Raw genomic sequence first — 22,729 nt, 5'->3', positions numbered from 1 at the left:
TGGCTTGGGTTCATTCATGAGCTAGTGGAATGGTTCCCACTGTCAAAGCAGAAGCTACAAAGCCTCTTGGAGCCTAAATTCAGGACTTGAGCAACATGGCTTTCTCCATGTTCTATTGGTTAAAGCTGGTCAGAAGCCTCTCATTTTCAAGAAGTGGAGAAATAGACTCTACTTTTTAATGGAATGGGGCAAGTCATTTGCAGCCCTTTTTTCAACCTACCACATATGGGTAGTGATGACAATAAAGCTAAGCTGGCAGAAAAAATAAGAAAATGGATTCTGATGGTACCAGAGCAGACCAAGGTGGGGTGGGGGTGGGGATATCATTATGTCAGCTGAATGTAAGGATATTAGTGCACTTAGAAATTTAAGGATATATTAGCTAGAGTAGCTAGAAATGATTTTAATTCTTTGCTTGGTTGATTATCTCAAAATGTGAATTACTGGCTATACTTTGAGATGTGAAAATGAATCAGTGTAACATAGAAGAAGCACAAAATAACGAAAAAGGGTTGAAAACCAGATCAATAATTACAATCCAGGGGCCAGGAATAGAATTGCAATTAAAACTACCATTCGATTAAGTTTATGATACTCCGCTGTCACTCTCCAACATCTAGGGCTTCATAGTCACACAGATGAGTTCAATAGCAGGAAATATGGGCTCATTTTTACTATTTGCTCTGGACAAAGAGCTCCAGGAGATTCTACTTAACCCTCCCTACCATAAAGCTAGGTCTGGAAATTACATGAGAGGCTAGGACTTTCTGTTGAAGTGACTAAATTAAGCCTCCGCTCTCAAGATTTAAAATTCTTTGTTATACAATGATGTATTTCCAATGGAGGACAGTTTTGGGAAGGGAAATGGGCACTGGAAATAAATGCATATATACACACTATTAATAGGTTGGCTTATATTGGTATACATGTACAAGAGTTCTATTCAAAAACTCTTTAAAAAGGAATTCTGCCTTAAGAATATACCTTGGTACATCAGAACAAAACTTGAAAGAAATTGCCTAAACATTAAAAATGAATACAAGCAGGTTGTTGAAAAGAAAACAAGCGAAGTGGAATTGAAAGCTTTAAGATTTCTTTTGAAAATGTTGCAGAACTATCTAAGAGGAGAGACTTGAAGACCAAGATATCATGGAGAAGACAACATCATTGACGTGAGCCCAGTAGGTCTACGCTTTTTCCTGTGGAGCATTTGTCTCACATAGCAGCATGAACTGAGAAGAAAGTATCAGATGATAGTCTGAGAAGAGAAGCAGAGCTTTCAGAAGTTCTATTCGCTGGAAAAAAAAAAAAAAAACAGAATTCAGAACCCATCGAAGTAAGAGGTACCTCTTACAAACTTCATGTTTCTAGGTAGGACTCCTACAGAGCTGAACACAGGAGCAAGGGTGAGCCAGAAATAAACAGGTTTCTACAATGCTGAAATCCACCTTCAAGGCATATCTATGCTTAACTGCAGAGAGGCAATCTACCCTATCCTCTCTGCCAGAAGAAAATTAAATGGTCTTGGGAGGAAAAAGACCTCATCCCAATCTTCATGGTTTTTCATATTGTCCAACATTCAATTTAAAAAATTAGCAAGCATGTTAGTAGAAAGGAACAAGAAAAAAAAAAACCCAGAAACAAACGCACAGATATTATGGTTATCAAGTTCAATTTTAACAAGATGAAGAGTTTCTTCAAATAAGTGAAATCTATTATAAAAAAAAAAGGAAATAGAACTATGAATGACTTAAAAACTCAATAATTCCTTAACCACAGCCAGTCATAGCATTAGACGGGATTAGTAAACTGCAAGATAGATTAAGAGGAAAAATTACTAACTGTAGGGTAGTATTGCAGGTCAGATTCCTTAGGAAGCAGACTCTTAGAGAATAGAATTCAGGAATTTTGGGGGGGGGGAGAGAAGAGCTCTTCAGTTAAATATCTGGAGGGAAGTAAAGAAAGTGAAGAGAATAGAATTGGGCAGGGGGAATAATCAGGTCTCAATACAGTCAGCCAACACCACAGGAAACACTCAAGCTGAAATAGCCCTTTATAATTTTACCAAGGGCGGGGAGCAACAGGGCTCATCTTTTATACCTCTGCATTGATCAGTCATTTGAGGCAGGCCATTCCCAGGAAGAGGTCTTGAACTTCAGGGAGGTGGCTAGCTTCAGCTGAATTAAATTTTTGGAAAGGACAAACACTTGAGAGTTGTCAGCACCAACATACCCAGCAGCTGGGAAACTAAGCCTCTCAATCCTAACTGGGGAATATGAGTGATGCAGTACAGCATCTAAAACATAAAGAGAGAGAAACATTTAAACAAACAGAAATACACATATAATTCTAATTATATGTATTCCACTATATATATATTCCAATTATATATATAATTACCTCCCAAAAAATTATATATATACCTCCCAAAATTATATATATATATATATAATGATAGAAGGGCCTACCATACATATAATCGGAACCCAGAAAAAGAATGAGGCAGATGAAATATTTGAGAATTTTCTAAACTGTCCAAAGATATCAAATCACATATTTTAAAATTCTATGAATCCAGGATAAATACAAAGAAACCACACTTAGGCACAACATAATCAAATCACTGAAAAGAAACAAACAAAAAAATGTAAATTCAGCCAGGATAAAAGAGACATTACTTTCAAAAGAAAAACAATAATTCTGAGAGCTGACTTATCAATAGAAATAATAAAATCCAGAAGACAAAGATATAACATTTTCAAAGTGTTGATAATAAGTGACTGCCACACAACCTAAAGAAAATGAAAAGTGAAACAAAGACATTTTTAGTAGGGATGGGGAGACTCTGTTGCCAGTAGACCCTTTATGAAAAGAAAGATTAAGGCACTTTTATTTTATTTTATTTTATTTTTTTAGATTAAGGCACTTTTAAGCAGTAGAAAAATTATCCAAGATGGAAGCATAGAAATGAAGAATGAAGAGAATGAGGAGCAAATCTAAGTGAATGTTATTTCTACAAAACACTGATAGGAATGTATATAGTTAGCATATATGTAGAATTAGAATACAAGAATAACATAAAGGGTAGAAAGGGTGAATAAAGTGTTCTCTGGGTTTTGCATTATCCAAAAAGTAGTAACAGTGACAATTTATTTTTTTATTTATTTATTTTTTTTTATTTATTTTTTTATTGGTGTTCAATTTACTAACATACAGAATAACCCCCAGTGCCCGTCACCCATTCACTCCCACCCCCCGCCCTCCTCCCCTTCTACCACCCCTAGTTCGTTTCCCAGAGTTAGCAGTCTTTACGTTCTGTCTCCCTTTCTGATATTTCCCACACATTTCTTCTCCCTTCCCTTATTTTCCCTTTCACTATTATTTATATTAGTCTGCAATAGTCAAGAATGCATGGTATAATCTACAAGGCAAGTGAAATAATAGTATTAGAGTATGTAAGGGGAAGAAGAAGGAGGAGGAGGAAAAATAGACCAAGAAGACTGAAAATGAAGTGGGAGAAGAAGAAATGCAAATGTTATTTAGGATGCCCTCAGCCACCACAACTGGTCCTGCAGACGGGCATGCACATCGACACGACTGCTTAGGCAAACTGTCTAGCAGCATCTTTTTAAGCTAAATCTACGTACACCATGTACATAATTCCAGTAATTCCACTCATAAGACTGTACCCAACAGAAAAGCATACATATATTTATCAAAATAATTATACAAGAATACACTTGTATCATTTACAGCACTATTCCCAAAAGCCCCTAACTGAAAATATCACGAATGTCCATCAACGGAGGAATAGATTTTTTTAAATTGTGAAAAAAAAAATTGTGGCATACTTGTAGAATGGAAAAATATAGCAATGAGAATAAACAACCTACCCCTATAGACAAAAATCACGGAGGAACCTCACAAATTGAATACTGAGCATAAGAAGCCAGACACAAAAGAAGGCATCAATAGAATTCAAGAAACAAAATTAATCCACGGTTATTTTAGAAGCCAGGCTAGTGTTGCCTTGAGAGGGGTAGGCAGGCACTGGAGGAGGGCTTCTGGGGTCCTGGGTGTGCTCTGTTTCTTGATCTGATTGCTGATTCCAGTTTATGAAAATTCAGTAAACTCTATACGTATTATTCTGCTCTTTTACAAATCTATGTTTTTCATAAATAAAATGAAAAACTGTGTTTCCTTGTAAAAATATATATAATTAATTTTCTACATATTCACAAACTTTAATACGTTTCTTAACATTACCTATCTTCAACATTATGTCTATCTTTTGTAGGATTTACCTTCTTAAATATGTTTTTTTAAAAAAAGTTAATTCCCATAATTTTCTCAAATTTACATTTTATGATTACTAGGTCTTAAATTGGTGATGTTTTTAAATAATCCTGTCTTGTAGATTTTGTCTACCTGAGTAGATCTCTCTCTGTTGAAGTACCCGTTAAGCTCTGAGCAAATGTGCCTAAACTGGGGCCACTGTTAAATTCAATAGTTCTAGACTGAAGTGTGCAAATATGGAAGCCCAGCTATTTTCTCAGAAAATATCCTTTTGTCTGCCTTCAGGATATATTTCTTTGATAAATATGTTTATAGGACAGAACTTATCAATTAAGTTGATGATTCTTTTGAACGTTTTGCCAAATTTAGATACTGAAAACTAATTTTTAAAACATGATTAGTGAATCCCAGATCATTTTTGCTCTCCTGGGTTCTGTCACTGGGGATTGTCCCCTCCCCTCCTTCTCCCTGAGACAGCATCTAAGTGGGGTTCATGCACCATCATGGCACCAGGGGAGAAAGCGAGGACTTAGTCATCTGTCCACAGCCATCTGTCCAGTCATAACCATGGCCATTGTCCCACCTCCCCTTGCTGGCAGCTCCCAAGCAGTCACATTCTTAGTGACTCTTTAGACGTACCGTCCTTTGATGCCGTTTGATCTTACAACTGATACAACTGATATAACGACCTCAGATCTGTCAGTTTTGCTCACAGCTATTTTTTGTGCTTTCTTGGGGTATGGAAAAGTTCTGCTTTCCTTCCAATTCCTTTATCGTATAAAATGGGTTGCAGGAAACCTGCTGGGGCTGCCTCAGACCCCTCCAGCCCTGCTCCCCGTGTTTCTGTCTCTAAGTCTCTGGTCATGGGCTGCTGCTGCTGCTGCTGAATGAAAACTTCCCAGGGTTCTAGAGAGGAAGCAGAGAACCTGTCCCCTCTACTCAAGGCTTCTTACATTTTGAGAATTGTTCTAGGATCCATCCCCTCCCCCACATTGGAGCTAACCACAAGGCAGGGGAGCAGGGCACAGCTCACTTGTTTAAAGATCCTCTAGCGAAAGGGACTATAAGGGAAAGGAGGGAAACTGAGTGGGCTAAAAATCAGAATGGAAGACAAACCATGAGAGACTCCCAACTCTAGGGGAAAAACAAAGAGTTGCAGAAGGGGAGGAGAGTGGGGGGATGCAGTGACTGGGTGAAGGGCACTAAGGAGGGCATTTGATGGGATGAGCACTAGGTGTTATACTATATGTTGGCAAATTGAATTTACATTTTAAAAAGTTAAAAATAAATAAATCAAAATGAATAAAGATCCTCACCATCATCTTGCTCTCGGCTTCTGCTCGAAGTTTTCCCCTAACTCTGTCTAAGACTCCACCCCTGCTGAAGAGCTAATGAACAGACTTGGCCATTTCAATAGGATAGACTTTTTTTGGACACCTAAAAGCCAAGGATTTAAGGTATTTATCCTCTGGTTCTGCTGGGCTGGGACAACAGAAGCTTCTGGTCTAGCCCCAAGAGGGGCAGGTCACAAGATAAACAAATAACCTAAATAACAACAACCACATGCGAGAATACGATCCTGCCAGAGTAGGCAGCCATTCTCTTCACAGTACTTGTTAGGGGACAGCGAAGTCCTCTTAGCTCAACACTTGGTGTAAACTTTGCCGGTGCAGACGCAAAGCCTGAAATCTTTCCTCCCAGCAGTAAGAGCCCTGTTACAAGGAAATGCTGGCTTTGGGACAAGAATAGCAGGGTGCACACAGGAAAGATATTTTAAATTTTTTTTTAAAAAAGAAAGAAAAACAGAATTGGATGATGAACAGGCCATCGGAAGTAGCAGAATTTTTAAGACTTGATTCCTTGATATGGAATAGTGTTTCTCAGCTAGGGTCCCTAGACTCATGGGGGTCTGTAAGTACATTTCCAATGGCCTACATGTTCCCTACAGGAACACTTTAAGTCTATGTATTCTTTTTAATGATGATCTTTAAGAGTATCATCAACATATCAGGAATCATCTGGACAGCCACTTTACCATCCATAGTACCATCATGCAATTTTAACTGCATTTGTAGTAGCCCAGAGGAGTCACTTCAAGTGTCCACATTTAAGGCATCGGAAGCATGTTTGCCTGATGGTAGATCAGCAGCCAGACCTTAGGGGTCCTAATATCAAAACAGAAATGACTTTCCCTTATTCTCAATTACACTCCAGTTGAATTATATTACCAGCTATAAACGTGCAAGTTCTCTTTTGAATGATAGTTTTCAATTAAAAGATTTTCCCACAGCACACAATTTCGATTTCACATATTAGTTAATAAATGAGATTGATTTGACAACTTGAAACAACCTTCTGCCACCAAGTAATATAATGGACTATTCTAATGATTAAGACTAGTGTAAAAACCAGCGGTTGAGGATTTAATGCATAGATGAGGCATTTCAGCTACATGAAGGCCAAATGATGTCACTGTGCACCTTATGAGAAAAGTTTCTCATACTTCAGATGAAGAAAAGGGATGAGACGGTTGAGTCATCCCTTGGCACATTAGGTACAGCAAACTCAGAAGACCCAAACAACATTGCGTCTACATTTCAAAATGCAACTTAGCCAAAGAAAACAACTATCCATCACACTGAAATAATATGGTTACTATTGATTATAATGGTTTTTTACAGCTTTGTTGATTTTTAGCATACAAATTTTGTTCTTACATTTGTATAGGAATTATGGGCCATATGGAGTTTATAACTAGTTTTTTTCATGTGGGGAAACATGAAAATAAAAACAATCTGAGTTCCCATCAATAAGACTTCACATACACACACACACACAAACACACACACATACACAAACACAATCCAGATCCAATGCTCCCACCTGTAAACTCATCCAAGCATTAAAGAAGAAATAACAGTACTTTTACACAAACTCTTCCAGAGAAGAGAAAAAGAGCATGCGTCCCAACTCATTTTCTGAGGCCAGCAGAATCTTGACAACAAACACTGTCCCAAATATTATATTAAAAAAACTACAGATCAGTCTCCCTCATGAACAAAGGTGGAAAACTTTTCCACAAAATATTAGTAAATTGAATAGAAGGATACTTTTTACTGGAGTTTGTGAATCATTGATATGATTAGGCATTGATAATAGTAGGTAGCAATTATTATGAACATAAGTACTTTTAATGAAAAAATTTATTTCAAAAGCCAACAGCAGCACTTTCCCAGTGAACATATCTTTTTTTTTATTTATTTGACAAAACATCCTGAAAGGATGTGGTTCTGGAAGGTGGAGTGTGACCCAAAGGGAAAGCTAATTGCTGTGAACAATAAAGAAAAATAGATGGGCTTCCTCTGGCAGCACAGGAAAGAGAACATGAGGAGACCAGACTAAAAAGGAAGGGACATGAAGAAGGTGAAGCTGAAAGGGAGGAAGGGCCCAGGAACTGGACATGGGAGCAGGGACACGTTCCTGGCGATGGGAATGTCCAGTGGACTTTTGAAAGCAGAGGTGTGTGATGGCCCATATGGCAAGCTGCAGTGCTGTGCTACAAGCTGCCACTCTACTACCCTCAGAGCCTCAGAGAAAATTCTTCTAACTTACTTTGCGATGGAGATACACCAGGGGAATCCAGGACAAGAGGCCGTATTCTACCTTTGGACCAATAGGTAGAAAAAAAGGCACCTGGCGTAGGGGGTGAGGAGAAAGGTGAAAGTTTAGTGAGCAAGAGCTTCTGGAATCTATAGGAATGCACACAAATGGGGAAGCGGGGGCACTGGAGATAGGATCTTTGGCTATGCTCATTTTAACATCAAGAACAAGATGACTCTGGGATGATGGCATTTGGGTTAAGTGGATATGAGAATAATACCAACATTTATTGAGTTCTTAATGTGGACGGGGCAGTTTTTCTGAGCCCTTCACGTGTATTAACCTATTTAATTCTTACAATAACCATATAACTGAAGTGAGATCCATATTGCCACTTTGCAGATGACGATTAGGTAGCTTGTCAAAGACCACACAAGTCTTCCATGTAGAGTTGGGATTTGAACCCAGGGGCTTGATTTAACAGAGCCTGTGCTTTTACCTGCCAAATCATACTATCTCTCAAACATAACACCCCTGTATTTTCTTCCTCTTTTAATACAGACAAACAATTGGGCAAACAAAGAGACTACTTGTGGGGTTTTGGGCTAGCTTTTGTTCAAAGAAAGAAATCCACCTTTCTGTTGGCTTTATAAGGCCCTCAACTAATAACGTCTTAAACCAGAACCTTCTTGTTTCCACAGACCGCTTCCTGGTTGGTCTCCTGTCCTCCTTCCTTAGCTCCTTCGAATCTTTCTCACACTGATGATTCAAAGTATATTTCTTCACACAGCGATTTGTTTAAAACAAAAATTCTGGAGATCAGTATCTGGCCTGAACAGATACCACCTAACTCATCCAAGACTTCGGCAATCCGAGGATGCAAGACCAGAGTATGTCTTTCAGAATGTCACCTTTTTGAAGCTCGTTTCTTGGTCCACTGGTGCCACATTTTGCTCTTTCTCTTCCAACAGCTGGGCAGTCGACACTGCTAGAGAAACTCATACTACTCTGTCCATCTGTGTCCTCCAGGCTCTGCTGAGTCCTTACTTTTGCCCTTTGCTCTTTTTCCCCCACTTTGGTCAACGTCTTCCCTATATTCAGTTACCGCTGTAAATCTTCACCATTCTCAAGGCCCCAACACACTCCTACTCCTTCCGGTATTAGCCGGTGGCAGTGCTACCTACTTCACCCACAACCCTGGAGCAAGCAGGCTTAAGCTGCTACAACCTCTACATCATCTTCTCTTCATACCCCCTGCTGCTCCTACATTCTGCATTTCAGGTGATCACAAACTATCCACCCAGCTGGTCTGCAGAAAGGGGATCATCTTTGCTCCCTCAACCAACCCTCAACCAATAAATTACCCATCCTTTCCCAATACATCCCCAATACTTCTCAGATTTGTTATTCCCTCATCATTCCTTCCAACACTTTCCCAGGGTGTCCTTATTATCTTTTAAAAAATGATTGCAATAGTTTTCTCTTGGTCTCACTGCACCCATTCCTCTTTCCCCCTTGAAACTGATCCCTCCCCCATACAGCCTTTTTAATCGATCTCAAATCCAACCTCTACACATCATACTGCCTTAACTTCCCTGTGTTCTTATGTATTGGATGAAATGGAAGTTAACCTCTTTCTTTTCTTCCTCCAATATTTAATTCGCAATTGTAGCATCAGGTTTATGCCTTTTAGAGTCACTCCAGGTTTCAGCCATCTGGCGTCAGGACAAGATAAAGAGGGCTGGCAGCTTGAAGCTCTTTTGCAGCCCCTGAATGGCAACATCATCATTATGGCTCTCAGCCCTCTGCTTCAGAATGAGAGAGGAAAAGGCCACAGGAATTGAAAAGTATTTTTTGGAGATCAGGATCCAGTTATGGTGGAATAGACATGGTGCCTTGGGCTCCTTATCTAATTACTTACACAGCTGGCACACAACAAACACAGGCTAATTAGACACACTTAAGTAAAAACATGGCATATGATAAAAGAAAATTAACAAATTATTTTCTTTTGCAGACACCATGGAATATCCAACTTAAAATTGCTTTTGTGGTGTTTTCATGTATTATGGCACCTCTGGGGTTAGGATGGCTCTTTGTTCCCGAGCTGGTTTGCACATGCCTGCGTAGTCTCAGGTTGTGCTAGATGCACGCTATTGGAGTTAACACCACATATTTTGGGAATTCGTCATGTCTGAAAGCAAGAGCTTCCTCTTTCTGGTGGACTGAGGCAGGTACTTGCTTGTTTCAGCTCACTTCTTCCTTCCCAAAAGGCTTAGCCACTCAAGGAAACTGACAGCTCGTTATTTCAGAACTTGGAAGAAGTGTTGGGGTTGGCAAGCACGAGCCTGTCATCCCCATGAAGACTGCCTCCCTGATCTTTAATCCAATGTCATTCAACGACACAAACATTCATTAATTGATTTCAGTACAAAGGACCAGGCTGGGCACCCCAAGGAGGAAAAGCAGCATGACACAATTTCTGCTATCAGAAGTCTTAGTGTAGGGATAGTACCCAAATACCTGTACGAGTAGGGATGGCAAAGTGTCCTGAGGGATGCACAAAGTGCTCTGTGGGAGGGACAGGAAAAGAGAGGGCACCCTTGTGCCCATGATGCTGCTCTGCCCTTTACAGGCTGAGCAGGGAACTCGACTCAAAGCTCTTCTCATTATCCTATATCAGAAAAGTCAGAGTGAGGACTAAACATATTCTACGTGAATTTCCTTAGTACAGTACCCAAAAGATAGTAGGAACTTTAGTGAATGGTGGTTTCTTCTGCTTTGATGGTATCTCTGGGAGGGTCATTCTCCCCTAAATGGGCGTGAGATTGGGGCACGGGGACAGGCATTTTAGGCACAGAAAAGATCATGAAAAAAAAAAAAAGAAAGAAAAGATCATGAGAAGACACAAGGGGTTGGGGAATGACCATTGTAAAGAAAAGGGTGAATGCTCTCCAGTTTTTACTAGTGGGAAGGAAAGACGTGGAAAGGTAAGTTGAGGCCATACTGAAGGAGTGATAAGATCTGGAGGGCCAGGGTGGTGTGCTGGTCTGGCCTGGGCTGGGAAGCCAGATTGTTCTGGCTGTACCATACCTATTCACTCCACGTGCCCCGGAGTAGGCTACCAGCAATCTGTGCCTCCATTCCTTCATCTATAAAATAGAGTTAATTCGAGTGCCTTTGCCATATTTCTGTCCTGTGGATTAAAAGGGTTAAAATGTGTGAAATATTATGTACCTGGCACATAGTTAATACCAAATAAGCACTAACTAGCTCTTATTATTAGTAAGCTGAAATATGCATCATGAAGTGTCATAGCCAGAAGGCATGCTACAAGTGCTAACCATGCGGAGGAAATCTAATCTGTTTTTACAAGATAAATGGGCCTTTCTGATCTGCGAAATGGCTCTGCCTTTTTACCTGATTGAGATGATATGGAGGTTTCTTAACAGATGATAAAGAACGGGAATGAACTGTGCCCTGGACTTCCTATTCGTTAGCTGACACCTGTAGGTCCCTTAACCCCATGAGATTCCTGAATTCTGTCTCAGTAGGGAGATGGACAGCTGCCACCCTGCAACCTCCTGCCAGGAGAACACATTGCCTCTCCTTGTTTGCTGGTGATGGAGGGTCAATCATATTGTGTCCAATGGAAAGATGGACTAAGTGGCCACAGGCCAGCTTGAATAATAATCAGCCAGGTTTGAGGGAACTAGAAGCCTCACCTTCACAGAGAAACTATAGGGAACCCTGGGTTCAGAGATTAGAGACCAGCCTGGACAAACACCAGCTCCTAGTCCCTGTGTGGCTGTGTTCCAGACACTGAATGGAGGAGCCACCCAGAGAGGGATGTTCTGGAGGCCTGGGAGGCCCCTGAACCTCCTTCTCCCAGACCTTATCTTAAGCTGGCAGGCATATTGGTGGGGTAACATTGTGTGCTTTGGGCTAAGAACACGTATTGCCTCTTGAGTAAGAGACAGGTGGTTGGAATTAATACTTTTGCTTTCAGAAAACCCATTAAGTGAACAATTCAATCCACATGGCTTTGAGAAAAGAAATTATATCCAAAAACCAGGACCTAATCCCTCAGCAAAGGGAAGAAATTAGGGGAGTCACACGTGCACGCCTATGTGTGTGTGTTTGTACACTATAACCCATGGGAAGTGGAGGAGAATGAATTCTAAAAGTTCATTAGAGACATAAAGTACAAGAGTCACTGAGAAATGGGTAATCCAAGGAAGTTTGGAGACCTCTGGTCTCTTTATAGCGCAAGCTTGAAAGTGGACCTATGAGTGAGGGGAGCAAACACTTTTGGGCCCTGGTGCTGAGCCAGCAAGTGCTTGCTGATCAGGGAAGCACTGAAAAATGCTAGCTGCCCAGGACCTGGAAATCTTGAGGGTCCATGGGAATTGGAAAAGAAGCTACTAGTCCAGAGGCCACCATGCCCTTCCCAAGTTGGGTTCAGGCACAACCCTGGCCTGAAATTTGGGTATAATCTCTCTTCTTACAGCCATGTGGATTGAATCTTTCACTTAATGGGTTTTCTGGAAACCAGGAGCCTTTAGTCCCAGCCAATCTAGCATTAACAATCCACAGAGAGTTCCTGGGCCATTGCACAAGCCCCATCCCTAGAGCCCACACACTGGGGAACCTCAAGTTTTTATCAGGAAGAGAGAATCTGAATCATGCTTTCAGCAATGGGAGGGGAGATTGAGGAGGAGAAGCCATGGGCTGTCACGGCAGCATTCAGACAGTCACAAAAGCTGCACTCACTTTGCTCTGGATATTCAAGATGGCGAAGAGTCCAAAAACCACTTCCTTATATCCTCAGAAAACAGTTAAATATACTTTAGAATGTTTGGCTGAGAGGGACTAAACTCAAGTTTAATGGTCACACAGAAGAAAAAGTGGATTTATTTAATGTAATCTTAGATAAGAGACCTGATAATAATGAGTAAATTTGACCTCACAGAGAAGCAAATGAAAACATAATGAGAGCTGCCTGGCAGTGGATGAAGCTGTAGCCTTCAGAAAAGGGAACTACCTAGCACTGGAGGTACTGAAGCTGAGGCTGGGGGCCATCTGTCAGCTATCATGTAGGTGGAAATCTCTGCACTGGGAGATGATTATTAAAGTAAGCAAAAGAGGCTCATGCTTGACCAATGCTCACTAAACCTGTTTTTATTCTTTCAATGACCCAAACTCTTACTTTCCTCTAATTTTGCTTCATAGAAACCCAGAGTAAAAGAGTTTTGCTTTGGTTATTCAAGTTCTACCAAGATATGAATCAACTCTCATTTTACTGTGGGAGAACTTGAAGTGCAATTGCTAGGTGGCATCTAAGGTTACACATTGGTAAGTGGTAGAGTGGGATCCGAACCTATGACCGGGAGTACGACAGTGGTTTCCTAACTGGTCTCCTTCCATCTATTCTCTCCCCTATACTACTTATCCTACACATATCCAGATTGATATTTCTTTTTTTTTTTAAGATTTATTTATTTATTTATTTATTTATTTATTTATTTATGATAGAGAGAGAGGCAGAGACACAGGCAGAGGGAAAAGCAGGCTCCATGCAGGGAGCCCGACGTGGGACTCGATCCTGGAACTCCAGGATCGTGCCCTGGGCCAAAGGCAGGTGCCAAACCGCTGAGCCACCCAGGGATTCCCCCCAGATTGATATTGCTAAAACACAGCTCTGATTATGTCATTGCTATATTAAACCTCTTCAAAAGCTCCTGTGCTCTTTAAAAATATACTTAGAATTCTTTATCATGGCATTTTAAGATTCAGCCTTCTTGGTTTCATCTCCAATCCCAATCCTTCAACCTAGTTCTTTGTATATACTAAGATGTTAAATGTATATGGATGGCTACTCCATAGCGACCATTTCATCATACATAGAAATGTTGAATTACTATGCTGTTATGTCTGAAACTAGTATAACATTGCATGTCAACTACACTTCAGTTAAAAATAAAAATAAATAAAAATAAAATATTTAAAGACAGCAGCTAGGTTAACTAAACTTTTTAAAACACAACTTTCCTATCTTCAGTTAGCATAGCTTCTGAGACAACTGATTGGCAAAGCGAATAGACTAAACAACTTTTAGACGTATCATTTACCTCTGGGATTTTATAGCCATTTCTAAGTTAGAGGTAGTAGACAGTAACAGGGTTCAGAACATGCTATCCCAAAATATGGCACTCTGGCACACTGAATATTTTTAAGGTGAAGGAGTTTGAGTAAAAGGTAGAAACTGGAAAGTGTCCCTGACCTTCCCCCTACCCCACTTCCTTGAAGCAGGTCATAAGATCTTCATGTGAGAGGTGCCCTCCCTAAAACCAAAGGAAAGGAACATCCTTATGTCCAAGGCAGGGAAGCTAAGAAGAATCCAAACAAATAGGCTTTGCTAAGCTTCCCCCAGTTTACTACCCTCAGCTCAACTCTTTGGCTTATCATATCTTTCCATTCTTCATCAAACCTAGATTTTTTTTTTAAACAGTGTATACTGAATATAATTAGCTTTGGGAAAAACAGTTTTATTTCTCAGACTATTTCTTGCCATATGCCTCTTTTGTAGAGTTTACTCATCATCTGATAGTTGACCAGCATGTAATAAAACTCAGAATTTTTTTAAACATGCTGTTTTTCAGGACAATTAGCACAAGATACCATGGAGCTTGTTTTGGCCAATGTTGCACTAAGGGAGCTTCACATGAAAGCCTGTAAAATGTGGCAGGAAAAAAAAAAACCTAGTCACAGCCCATTTCCAAGAATTTCTTAATAATTCCTCTTTCACCATAAAAATAAATCAAGCTTTTAAAATGTGCCTTCCAGATACCAGTTTCTCAGAATTCATTCTGCAGTTATGTGAGAGTATGTGCCTTCACAAGATCAACACCAGCATCTTTAGTATTTTAAAAGAAAAGATCAAGCCCCCGGATGCATTTAAAAGCCAAGTAGAAAAAACTCCTCCAGAAATATTTAAGACATCTGTAATTCTGGACTTTAATAAGAATGACACAATAAAATGTATTGAATCACAAATTAATCTGAATTCGTGACCATGATAACTTTGACTCTCAAGCACTTTTACAAGGCAGTGTTTCCATTAATGACTGACAGTCTATAGTCTCTCCATCTTCCATGAGCCAGGGTCCTACTCCTTTGAGAATGAAAACCAGAATGATTTGTGATAGATCTGTTATTTACCAAAGCATGAAAGTTACCTTTTGCTGCTTAACGACTTACTTCCCAAACTTCATGACTTAAAAACATCTACTAGGTTGTCAAAGGATGATAAACCATCACTCAATCAATATCTCAAACAAATAAAAAGACAAAGCTGAATTTTCTGCTGGCTAATCAAGTACAGTCACTGTAAGCAGACTGCTGATCTTATACAGGGGACAGAGGATACATGGAGAAAAAAAGATGGGTGGATTTTCAGGGTCATAAGTGAGTTGACATCATTTGTTGAATCATGGTCACTTGAGCAAGACTTCTGTTGATTGGCTGACACACTCACATGTGTGCTTATTTGAGGGAATTCATTCCTGACTGATTGATCTACACAAGTAAGAGGCTCATACTGATTGGTTGGGCTTACAAAAGTATGTTCAGTGAGGCGAGTTGTAGTTGATCTAGTAAATGGATTTAAAAATTAGTATGGTGGCTATTTGTTTCCATGGTTAGAGAAAAACTGGTCTTTTTATGAGTATGTGAAGTAGGAAACCTCTAAGATGACTTCCAATGATCCCAGCCTCCTGCTATCATGCCTTGTGTAATTCCCTCTTCTGGAATGTGGGCTGACTTTAATAACTCACTTCAAACAAATAGAATGTGGTAGAAGTAATACAATGTCACTATGAAGATTAGGTTATAAAAAGTTGGTATCTTCTGCCTTAGGGGTCTTCTTTCACTTGCTTTCACTCAGATCTTTCACTCTGGGAGAAATAGGCTGCCATCTTGTGAGTGGCTCTGTTGAGAGGCCCATGTGACAAGAAACTGCTATCTCCTGTTAACAGCCCATGAGGACTTGAGGTTTGCCAAAATGCTTGTGAGTAAGCTTGGAAGTGGATTCTTCCCTCACAGAGCTTTGGGCTGACTGCAGTCTCACCAACACCTTAACCTCAGTCTCAACTCAGAGGCACCCAGATAAGCTGTGCCTGGACTCCTGACCAATGGAAACCCGTGAGATAATAGATGTTTATTGTTTTAAGCTGCTAAATTGGGGGATGGTTCATTACATAGCAATAGAAAAGTCATACAGTGTGGGAACTTTTTTTAATCTTCACTATTAAGTCTATACTCTGTGAGTCAACTGGATAGTTCTTTTGAACTGAGCAAGTTCACCTGACCTTTACTGGGCTTTCTCATGTATCTGGGATAAGCTGGTACATTTAATGGTGACTGGATCATCTTGGAGGGCCTCACTCACATCTGATGGTCAGCAGGCCACTGTGTAGGACTCTTTGGTTCTCTTCCATCTTCTAGCAGGTTAGCTCTGATTTTTCAGAGGGTCTGTCTCAGGGTTCTAAACTGAGCAAGGAAAAAAATTTTTTTAAATAAATAAATAAACAAACAAACTGAGCAAAGAGGCAAGCCCTTCTATGCAAGTAGTTTTCAAGTCTATGTTTGCATTGGGTTTGCTAATATTCCATTGGCCAAAGCAAGTCACATGACTAACCTATAGTTAAAGGTGAGAATAGACACTAGCCCTTTAAAGGGAGGATCTGTAATGTCACATTACAAGGATGTGGCTGCAGAGAAGGGAAAAATGTGTGGCCATTTGAATTAAAAACATGACCAAAATAACAATAAATGGCATTCCTCCTTTTTCTTCTATTTCTCAAAGAAGAAAAGAGGTGGACAGCCCAAGCATTACTAAATACTTATAAATAAACTGGAAAGAGTTCACAGAAGAGAAAGGTAAAGAATTATAGGGCTGCTCTAAAAAGGAAGACTACATGAGCAAAAATATGTCATTTGGATAAGAAACAATAAATCGAGTTCCTGTAAGGGTCTAAACATACAGTGTTCACAAAAATAAGAAAGCATATACAAACATGATCCTGAAATCACAAAGGTAAATATCACTTGAACATCAAGAAACCCATCTTCCAAACAAATTTGTCCCAATTATTACAGAAGTAAAATGATAGAAAGGATTCCAGTATATCACCCTTTAGGATATTTAATCTTGATGATTGGATGTCAGGACAATTAGCACAAGATACCATGTTGATCACATAATTTTAGTGACACTGTAATCTCACAAAGAACTCTGCCCAGGGATCCAGATGCAGAGGCCCATTGTAAATCATAATCTGAGTCATATCCATTTTCTCATTTCTCACTGAGGCTGTCACATGTTTTAGAGGCTTATCTGTTTTTGTTTTCTAGGTTCTTGTCCAATACTGGTTCTTAACAAAACATGTCAACCATGTGCATTTGACCACACCAGCTTCTACTCTAACACAATGGCTTTTTAACATATATTGTATTCATCATTGCAGAGAAAATTGATTCCAACCCCTTCAAAGTCCAACAACTGATCATGAAATTTACTGTAAGAAAAAAGAACAAAATATACAACATTGGATCCACTGCTCCTATTTGATAAAGGCAGTTCTCTACCTTCATGTTTGTTGTACTGGAAAGTTCTTCAAAATTAAAAATGTCATATGGTTTACTATGAGGCTGAATTATTAAATGTAGTTTTATATAACTGATTATTGTAATGCCTCCTTCACAATATTTTCTAAAGAAATATCAATTGACCACTGCGTAGCGTAAAGAAATGTAGTTGATAAGCAAAAATGGAGTCTATGGTTTATTCTATAAAAAGCTGGATGACCAATTTCTTTTCAGAAAAATAACTAAGTCCAGTCCTAGTTCTGTGGGACAACAATCAGATTAAAATGCTTCTGTGAAAATATTTTCTAGAATATAGCATATTGAGGTATGAATGATGACACTTTATAACTTTTAAGTCAGTGTTTATTTTGTCTGAGGATATAGAGAATGTCTTAAATATAGAGAAGGAAGAGGTACAGTGACTATTACTTGGGAATTTTACAGGTTTTTAAGTACTCCCTTTTATTATCTGTGTTACAGTGGAATCATTCCTAAAGGATACCCACTTTATAAGATCAGGAATATAAAAAAACAGATTTATATAAAGTCTACAATGGACTTTATATAAATTATATATTATGGAGCTGAATTTCACATAATAGTTAAATTTTCTATACAGTATATTATATATTTTATGCACTTATGGTGTATTATATTTTCATGTGCTTTTTAATGCTAACAAGGGCCAAATAAGGTAGTACAGGCTTGTGTGATCAGAATTTTCTGGTGGTTTTTTGCTCATCAATTCAGCATACTTGAGGGGCTTTATCAAAGCCTTCAAATACCTTATCAAAGCCATAAAACTAATATTACTAGAGCAAGTTAGAATTACAAAGGATTATCTCATTTTTTTATTCATAATAGCTACACAATGTTTTATCAAAAAGCCCATTTTATTGAGGAAACATCTGATTTTCAGAGGGTTATTGCTTGCCCACAATCACCCAGCCAGTGACTGGAATCATTAGAACCACACTCCAGCCTTCGGGCTCCAAACATATTCTTTCCATTTTGTCACATATCTGTATCATATCTTTACCCTTCAATCTTCCACAAGCATTCTATTTCCCATGCACAAATTCTATAAAAACAGCAAAAACACAACCTCTATGAGTGCTTTCTGTCCCTCAGCAATTATAGAACCCAGTGGGCCTTCACAATTTAATTACTTGTTAATTAATTATACAAGTAGGCATTTTGAGTATGGGAAATCATAGATACTTACAAAATACGTCATATTAATTAAACACAAGCTCAAACAATAATCAGGGAATCCCCTTGGTGTGAGAGAAAGAAATTTTGCACACTTTTCTGTCTTAAATTCAGTATAAACACGTGCATACATCTGTTGTTTATATCGTCTTGAATATTCTTAGTAAAATCTCATGTTTTAAAGAATCTTATAATGAAATGAAGGTACTTTTGCATTTGTGTCGTGTCTTATAGTTTGTAAAGCAGCGCATTATTTCATCTTTCCACCAAACTGTGAGGTAAGCAGATGGCAATTGTCCCCATTTTACAGACATAAAACCGAAATTCAGAGAGGATAAGATTTCCGTGAGTTAGAAAACTCTTAAGTGCAGGAGGCAGCTTACCTCAGAACATTAGAGCCTGAAGGGCCTTCCTTAGATACTATATAGGGCAGTATTTCCCAGTATGTGTTCTGTGCCATCTCACTGATCTTGTGAGATGTTCTATAAAAAGTAGCTCAATGCTCCAATAAATTTAAGAAACACTGCATATTATATTCCCTACTTGAGAATCACAATATATTTTGGCATACAAAGCCTCTAGGAAGGATTGCAGTGGTTTTTTTAAGGTTAATTTTGTTCAACTCAGAGTTTCCCAAATTGATTTAATCAAGGAACCTTGTTGGAAAATGTTGACTAGGGTTGATCCCGTTATATGGAGATAAGAGAGCTGATATTCAAAACATAAAATATGTATTTAAGATTACATGATTACTTATATGAGAGTTATGGAAGGAACTCCAAATCCCGATTCAATGTTCTTACTAATTTCCCACATAGAATAAAGGGAAAGGAGAGAAAATGAGTGAAAATATCAGTGAGGGTGACAAAACATGGGAGACACCTAACTCTGGGAAATGAACAAGGGGTAGGGGAAGGGGAGGTGGGCAGGGGGTTGGGGTGACTGGGTGATGGGCACTGAGGGGGGCACTTGGCGGTATGAGCACTGGGTGTTATGCTACATGTTGGCAAATTGAACTCCAATAAAAAAAATTAAAATAATAATAATAATAATTTCCCATATAACTTTTTTATACTTGAATGCTTACTTCTCTATTTTAAGAAAAATAATTTGAATGGTCTTTATAGTCAAAATTAGATACAGATTTTGAATAAAAATCTTGAAAAAAAAGAGACAGAGACCATTCTTGGTGCTTAATTCACCTTTGTGCTCTCAAAATAATCTTGCTAATGATATAGCTGTCATTCTTGGGTTCCAAGATTATGAATAATTTTTAAAACTTTTAATAGACTTGCAAGTTAAATATTTTTACAGATTAAGACACTGAGACTCATAGAAATAAAATAATTTGAGGGAGATTATCCATTTATTAAAAGTCTGAGCCATGATTTAAAGTCCAGTCTGTTGAACTTTAAACTTCTTGAAAAATAATATCCCAAGGGTCTCATTCTTTCAGAAGAGATCCTTGAAGCCTCACCACACTCCTTCTCATATAATATTACTACTACAAGGAATGCTAAAGGGGAGGCAAATTATACAGGCAGAAGAAAAACATTAAAACCTAGACATAGGGATCCCTGGGTGGCACAGCGGTTTAGCGCCTGCCTTTGGCCCGGGGCGCGATCCTGGAGACCCGGGATTGAATCCCACGTCGGGCTCCTGGTGCATGGAGCCTGCTTCTCCCTCTGCCTGTGTCCCTGCCTCTCTTTCTCTCTCTCTGTGTGTGACTATCATAAATAAATAAAAATTTAAAAAAAAAAATAAAACCTAGACATAAAGGAACCAGGCTAGGAATAAGCAGTGTCTGAGAAAGAAAAAACTAAGTGGTTATAATTGTGGCAGACACCATGCATTCTCTTTTTAATGCCTCCAATTCTGCAATAAGTATTTTTAAATGTAAGACAAAAATCCAGAAGCAACGACTGGCACATTAGTGAGACTTGTCAGAGGATTAGAATTTCAGATCTAATAGGGCCTTAAACATCTTGGACATTTAATCAGGACTTCTACCCACAGGAATTCTATCTACAACATCCCAACAGCCTCTGCTTGAACACCTCAGTGATTGGAGGACATCTTTCCTCCTTTAGAGGGAGGCCATGTATTTGGCAACTCCAACTGTAGGAAGTTCTCTGACTGTGTATGCTAAGGGCAGGGTGCATTTCTTATCTAGTATCTAGCAAGAGGGAATTCATCATTAAGGTGTGTTTTGTTTCTGTCTTTTTGGAATGATTTAATAGTACTGACATGAACTATTCCTTCTTACAATGTTTACCTTGTTATTCTCTTTTCTCCGGGCAAAAGTGAAATGATTTTCCCAGAAGGTTTATGGGAAGGCAAGGCACTTAGGAAATAAAACAAAATCTAGGTACTTCTTTAAAAAATTGATATGTGATCCAAATGCCATAAATTTACCCTTTTAAAGTGTACAATTCACTAGTTTTGAGCATATTCACAAAGTTGTGAAACCACTACTATTATCTAACTTCAGCATATATTTATCACCTCCCCCCAAACCTCATACTCATTACCAGTTACTCCTCATTCCCTCTTCTTTCTCAAACCCTGGCAACCATTTTCTGTCCTAGGAGTTTGCCTATTTTGGAAATTCCATATAAAAGGAATCATATAATTTGTGGCCTTTTGTGTCTGACTTCTTAGCATATTTTTAAGGCGCATCCGCAAATTGGCATGTATCAATAATTCACTCCCATTTATGGTAAAAATTTCATCACATGGATATACCACATTTTGTTTATCCATTCATCAGTTAATGAGCATTAAGTTTGTTTCTGCTTTTTGGCTATTATGAGTAATGCTAATCTGAACATTCATGTACAAATTTTGTGTGGACATGTTTTCAATTTTCTTGAGAAGGTAATTAGTACTGGACTTGTATGGATATATGGTAACACAATGTTGAACATTTTGAGGGACTGTCCAACTATTTAACAAAGCAGCTGCATCATTTTATGATCCCACCAGCAATGTATAAGGATTCAAATTTCTCCAAATCCTCATCAACATTTGTTGCTTCCCATTCTGGTCTGTTTGGGTTTGTTTTTTGGTTTTTTTTTTGTTTTGTTTTTTGTTTTTGTTTTTGTTTTTTTTTTCAAAAAATATTATAGCCACACCAGTGGGTATAAAGCAGTATCTTATAGGATTTAGATATGCATTTCTCTAGAGAGTGATGATGTTGAACATGTTTTCATGTACTTATTGATGAATTGTATATCTTCTTTGGGGAAATGTTCATTCAAACTCTTTACCTATTGTTAAAAATTGGCTTGTCTTTTTTTCAAGTTGTAAAAGTTCTTTACATATTCTAGACACAAGTCCCCTATCAGATATGTAATTTGCAATTCTATGACTAGTTTTTTTTTATTTTCTTGATTATATTCTTTGAAACATAAATGTTTTTAATTTTAATGACGTCCAGTTTATCAAATTTTCTCCCATCCCTCATGCTTTGGATATCATATGTAAGAAACCATTGCCTGATCAAAGCCATGAAAATTCGCTCTTATGTGTTTTTTTTCATAATTTTATAATTTTATGCCTTAAATTTCGGTGTATGACCCATTTTGAGTTAAGTTTTATATATGGTATGAGGTAGGGGTTCAACTTCAATCCTTTGCATGTGTGTATTCAATTGTCCCAGCACCATTTGTTAAAATTACCACTTTCCCCACTGAATTTAAAATTCACAGCTTTCAAAACTTTGTTCTTTTTCAAGATTGTTTTGACTCTTCTCGGTCCCTTGCATTTCCATATTAGTTTTACAAGCAAATTGTCAATTTCTACAAAATAAAACAAAAACATGGCTGAGATTTGATGGAAATTGCATTGAATCTGTAGATCAGTTTGAGGAATATTGTTATCTTAAGTATTCTGATTCATGAAGATGGAATGTCTTTCCATTTATTTAGGTCTTCCTTAATCTTTTTCAACACTGTTTTGAGGTTTTCAGTTT

The 22,729-nt window shown here is 38.5% G+C and overlaps 1 long non-coding RNA gene across 2 annotated transcripts in view; it reads right to left on the bottom strand.

The window, feature by feature from the left end:
• Positions 1-922: 922 nt before the first annotated feature.
• The window catches only part of LOC119866304, a 43,445-nt gene continuing 21,638 nt past the window's right edge, over positions 923-22,729 (bottom strand). Inside the window, exons 2-6 of one of the 2 annotated variants that reach the window (XR_005379664.1) lie at positions 16,346-16,441; positions 10,990-11,092; positions 7,909-7,989; positions 2,101-2,296; positions 923-1,295 (exon numbers count right to left, since the gene is read on the bottom strand). This is a non-coding gene — a long non-coding RNA (uncharacterized LOC119866304). The remainder of the gene's footprint in view (positions 1,296-2,100; positions 2,297-7,908; positions 7,990-10,989; positions 11,093-16,345; positions 16,442-22,729) is intronic. The other variant, XR_005379665.1, reaches the window with a different exon arrangement.

Source organism: Canis lupus, chromosome 27 (genome assembly GCF_011100685.1).
Source record: "Canis lupus familiaris isolate Mischka breed German Shepherd chromosome 27, alternate assembly UU_Cfam_GSD_1.0, whole genome shotgun sequence".
NCBI lineage: Eukaryota > Metazoa > Chordata > Mammalia > Carnivora > Canidae > Canis > Canis lupus.
Note: the sequence above shows the minus strand (reverse complement) of the source record. Positions and strands in the feature narration are given on the sequence as shown.